The sequence below is a fragment of the Phyllopteryx taeniolatus genome, chromosome 1 (assembly GCF_024500385.1).
Source record: "Phyllopteryx taeniolatus isolate TA_2022b chromosome 1, UOR_Ptae_1.2, whole genome shotgun sequence".
Lineage (NCBI taxonomy): Eukaryota > Metazoa > Chordata > Actinopteri > Syngnathiformes > Syngnathidae > Phyllopteryx > Phyllopteryx taeniolatus.
This window is the reverse complement of record NC_084502.1, coordinates 10388330-10394415: the sequence shown is the minus strand read 5'-3', so window position 1 is coordinate 10394415 and position 6086 is coordinate 10388330.

The window sequence follows — 6086 nt, the reverse complement described above, 5'->3', positions numbered from 1 at the left end:
TTTGTCATCATTTTCAGATAATGTCAGCAGTAGTCAATCAATCAGTTTTCTGCCACCTGGAAGTTTCCCAGGGCCAATTTGTGCCTAACGACATTAAACACGACATGGACATAAAGCAGTGTCATGGAATTTATGGAGAAAAGCTTATGTAAGGACCCTTTACACGTCATAAATTCCTTATCAGCGCGGAGCCTTATGGTTGCACAAATGTCAACGTCAGCTGTAAAACTAAGCGGTGTGGCCACTAACGGTTTGTGACCTCAAGGCCTGTGAGGTCATGGATTGCTCAAACAGAAGAGAAGTGGATTAAAGGTGCTGGCATCCCAGAATGCCTCATGGCCCAGGATGTGAATTGTTCCCCTTTTCTTACAGTACATATGTATTGCATAGTGTTGCAATGGTTTTTTTTTTTTATAAGAAAAACTGAATTTTACAGTATTGCCCTTTATTAAAAAAAACCTACAGCAATGAATTAAATAGTACGTAACAAATTAAACAGTTTTGACATCATTTCATGCTTTAATTCACTGGGCTGTGTGTTTGCCTTGGCCACCAGGGGGCAGTATAATAAAGACATACGGATATACGTGGAGACGGCCACAACCCCTCGGTACGCTGCAGTAATACGTTTTTCACAGCAAATAAAGAACATATGCCTGTGAGTACTGTTATGTTGTCTGTTTACATATGTTGATGTGCGATTTGTGTTCACATTTCTGCTGCTTAAAGGGTGATAGCTATCGTGGCATTGATGCTACTTTTGTTAGCCCTTCTATGGCGTTTTGCATTGTTTGTTTACATTCAGCAGCCGAGCGAACTTTCCAAAAGGAAAAGTCATGTGGTTTTAAAGACACAACATATAATTCTCTCTTATTATGTTTAGTTTGGTAATAAACATCAACTGGGAGTAGATATAAACAGTAACACATATTTTTGCTTGTAACACATATTTTTTGCTCGATATTATATATATATATATAAGACAAACAAATCAGCCGGGCGACGGCTCGTATCTCGAAAAACTCATACTCATTATAATAAGACTGAAGTTATTTTCCACTCATTTGTCCAAAACTAAATCACTGATAATATGACAAATGTTAAGCTTGTAGTATATTTTCATAGTAACACAATCAGAGTTCCTTTGGGAAGGACAAATGTTTGGAGACCTGTGTTCCCACCATCTGTCTTTTCTTTGTACTTCTACATCAAAGAACATCCTTTAACCAGTTATGTTATGTTGATTGTGGGGTCTTGCATCCCCCTGACAGAAACCTGTCGGGGGTTTACAACCGGTCCTGGTCTTCAAAGAGGACTGTTTGGCATTATCGTAACAAAGGACCCCCGGGGGAAAGATTGACCAGACTGAGAGACGACAGCAGACGAGTAGTGGTATTTCACACACCCAAAGAGACACCAGCTGGCGGGTACGATTCCAAATATGGTCATGAGGAGGAGCATCCTTCCGGATGCAACGAGGGAGGGGGCTAATTCCACGCCCAGAGAATTAGAACCTTGATAAACTGAGATCCCGGGGTTTTCGGGGGCGCTTTTTGCTATGACACTAAGGCCTGTTCAATAAATCGAATTAGCCCAAACGCCAAGTGTCTCGAAATCTTCATTCACCCCATGCCAGACGGAAGTCGGAGTCCTCCCGGGAGACCACCGACTCGGAAGCACAGGTGCAAGAAAATTAACAACAAGCTCATGAAGCAAGTTATTATTTTGCGGGGCAAGTCACATCAGTCAACGGATAACAAAAACATTGCAGTAGGCAGCAGTAATACCATATGACCACTAGAGGGATGTCTTACCTATCGAAATACAAAGCCGTATATATCCGGCTCGCTATGGCAAAAGCCTTGAAGAATTGTAAAAAAATAAATAAAAATAAATAAGTTTACGCTAAAAAAAAACCAAACAAAAAACAAGTAACAAAGATACAAAAAAAAAAAAATAATTATGCTGGACTTGTTCTTTTTTTCTTTTAAATATAAATATATTGAAATATATTTCTTTAAAGAATTAAAAATGTAATTAAAATTGATTATTTAACTCGGAAAACTGTTAAATCTGGTGCAAGCGTCTCTTCATGTCATAAACTTAAAAAAATAAAAATAAAAATCAGTAGGTTAATTCATGTGAAACTCATAGGTGTATAGATTCACTAATAATATCATATGATTATATTATATTACAATTATGTAATTATAAAATTATATAATAATATAATAATTTGTTGATTATAATTTATAACTAACGAAACACCCGCATTCACCATCTCTAAAAATTTGAATAAACAATCAAAATGATTTCTAGTGTAGAAATCAAGAATTGGCATTGTGAAAAGTATTTTTCCTATGTGTTTAATAAATGTATGTAAAATGAGATTCACTTTTTGAATTGAACTTCTGAAATTTCGCTTTCAGGGCGACGTCGTTCTGAGCGTTCCTGCGGCAGCCCGGTGGGATTTTCACACGTTCAACTGGTGCTATTTTTGAAAAAAAATAAAATAAAATAAATAAAATTGGGGTGAGTTGGACAACTTCGGTGTTGGGAAGGTATTTGAGTTCCACTGTCTTAAGAGTATTATATGATATTACTGTATATAGCCGTCTGAATTCCCTTTACAGGGTTTTTAAGTCGATTTTTTTTTTTTTTTAGGTATCTCTACTTAACTTGAGTATTTATTTTTCTGATGACTTTTTGATTTTAGCCCCTACATTTGAAAACTGATATCTGTAGTTCTAGTTATTTTTATTTTTTTTCAACATCTGCAGCTGATGACACAACATAAAAAAAAGACATAAATAGATGATTTAATGCTGGAATCCAATTCATTGTGCTGCTCCCTCTAGTGTTCTCGCTTTGGCCACTAGGAGGCAATACAATACAGTCGTACAGACACAAACAAAGAAGAATAGTATTTCTTATTCTACTACCACTGTAAGTGACTCAGTAAGATGCTAATATTAGTCATTTCCACTTCATTTTTTCGTGACTAGCGATGCTAACGTTAGCATGTCAATGGCGTTTCGCATTGTTTGTGAGCATTAAGCAAAGCGAACTTTCCAAAGGCAAAGCTCTGTGGTTGTTTTAAGTACACAAGGTATAGTATTTTTTTTTTTATGTTTAGTTTGCCAAAAAACTTCAACTGGGAGGGGCATTCAATTGCTTGAAGCCTCTTTTTTGAACAAGTTGTTCACTATTTGCCAAACTGCTTCTTATTGGGAAGTGAACAAAAAAAAAAAAAATCGTCTCTTATCTTTAAAAAAAAAAAAAAAAAAAAAAAAAAAGTTGGGTCATGTGTATCTCAAGGAGCTGTACTTCAAATTAAGTACAGATTATGAGTACTGTGGCCACCTTTTAGGTATGATAAAAAAATTAAATTAAATTAATTACTGGTCGTAAGGCCTTGGTGACAGTCACTGTTACTGTGATTGTGTTGCTTTTGTAATGTGCTACTCCCAACACTGCACAAAAATACTATTAAATGTTGACGTATGCAAAGGACGTACACAGTCTGGTTTAAAAAATAAATAAATCAATGAATCAGCACTCTTTGCAATATTGTCTGTAACTGTCATCAGTCCAAGTATTCTTGCACCAAGACATTCTACTGGAATCACGTGGAAAGCTTTCCGACGTTACGTAAATGTGCCTTGTTTTCCAGCTGCCTGAGTGTTCATCTCTTTCAACTTTTCCAGTTTGAGACTTATGAGACATACCCAAAAAATAAGAAACAACTGCTCTGCACATCTTTTTTCAACCTTTAAAAAGGTTCCATATCTCGGAATCCACAGACAGGAATTCGTGACATTGAAATTGAAATAATTTCACCATTAAAATATCTACAGGTGGACTCAATTTTGCTCGCAAAAATGCTGACTCGTCAACTGCGGAACCTTATATAGACAGATCATGTCCAATCAGCTGCATTTACCACAGGTTTAAGATTTTCTCAAGGACGATCACTGGAAATAAGATCAGCACCTGAGCTCAATTTTGAGATTAATGGCAAAGGCCAAGAATACTTATGTCCATGTGATTATTATTTGTAATAAATTTGCAAAAATGCAAAAAAAAAAAAAATTCAAGTTATCATTATGGGGTGTTGGGTGTAGAATTTAGAGGGGAAAAAATTAAATCCATTTTGGAATAAGGCTATAACATAAAATATGGAAAACATGAAGCACTGTATACGCATAAGTATACAGTGGCTAAAAAAAAGTCTACACACGCATGCTCAAATGCCAGGTTTTTGTGATATTAAAAAAATGAGACAAAGATAAATCATTTCAACTATGAATGTGACCTTTAACCTGTACATCTCAATTGAAGCGTGTGAAGTGTGCACACCCCTCTAGTATAATTGGGATGTGGTTGGGTTTAGATTGAACCAACCACATTCCATCTCATGTTAAATGGGAGTCAGTACACACCTGCCACCATTTAAAGTGCTTCGGATTAACCCAAAATAAAGTTCACTTGAATATATATATATATTCATATGTACCTGTATGTATATTCATTATTATATCTGTCGAGATATACTGTATATATATCCGCCATTTGTTTTTCAGAAAACTGCTTGCCTTACACTTGTTGCTAGGCAGAATGTGCTAATCAGCTCATTAATTTGTTCTATAAGTTCATTTATATTCATGTTTCAATTGAATCACTGTTCTGTATTAAACAGAAAAGGCATATCAGTGAGGGGGAAAAAACAGCGCAATCTATCCCTGATGCCCATTCAAACCCAGACCCGCCTTACTGTGGTGCAACAATGTCAGCATGTTACATGTGAAGATTTTTTGGGGTGGCTTTCCATTGTTATTCGGATAGAGCTTGTTTCTTACATTTTTGTCTGATGAGGAACTTGAAATGTCCTCATGCGCTCATTCCGTGAGTCTAGTCACGGGTCCCTGCCTTTCCAGAGAGGATGTTGATCAGAGAAAAAAAAAGAAATGTTGCTTTAAGAGGAAACTATTTGACATGGTGGGTGTTGAAGGAGAGGCAGACAGATTTGAGTGTTTTGAAAAGATTTGGCGAGTCAGTGACCTCTGTAGGGTGAGAGCTGTTGATGCAGCGATGACCATCGTTTCCCGAATGCTGCCTGGAATCATGAGTCACTGTGACATCATAAATGGAATTCATGTGCATGTCAAACGGGGGAGAAAAATAACAGCTGTGGGATCGTTCTGTTGGCCACAACTAATCAGCAATCTCCTCCCTCCTCAATTAAAAAGAGATTTCTTCAAGCGGAACATCATAATGTAAAACACTGTTCCCCAACCTTTTCTTTGAGCCAAGGCACATATTTTACATTAGAAAAAAAAAATCCCACGGCACACCACCAAACAATAATGTCTCAAAAATCGTTTAATCGGTTAATTCTGTACCTTCTACCATCTAGTGGTAAAGCATTTAATTGCCCGCCTGTCACTGTACATCGTTAGCATAGATAGGTAACACACTTCGCACTTGCCAATTTCCGCCAATGCACGGACTACTGAAACTACAGCCTCATGTAGCAATAAACGCGAGCGAAGGGGAAAGAATGTGTAAAATGACACAGAATGTCCAAAGTTAATTTCACACTTCAAAAAAAAAAAAAAAAAAAAAAAAGATGAAAAAGCGCAATGTGTCTACTGCAAAGCAGAACTGGCGTATGCAACTGCATGTCTATCGCAAAGTAATCGTTAGCTACTTTGATATAGGCTAGCATTGCTAGTTGGAACCAATTGTAATCCCTCCACAGGTGCAGGGGCGGAGCCAGAGGGGAGGCCGGGGTAGCGCCGGACCCACCTGAAATCTGATTGGAACCCCCACGTTTACATTTCATTCGGGTTGCTGCATATATTGACGTGTTTGTCCAATGATTTGAGAGGAATGAAACTAGCAGACAATCGGCTCTGTTGGCTTCAATGAAATATAACGTGACGGAGGGTGGTAAAAACTCTTTTAAGAAAAACTAGTGGAGTGCTTTCAAAGAAAACGTCAGGAGTCGAGGGCATCACAAAAGTGCTGTTAATGAGCTTCACCAGTGTAACTGGTTTAAAAAGCAGAAGTACTGTAATTCAAGT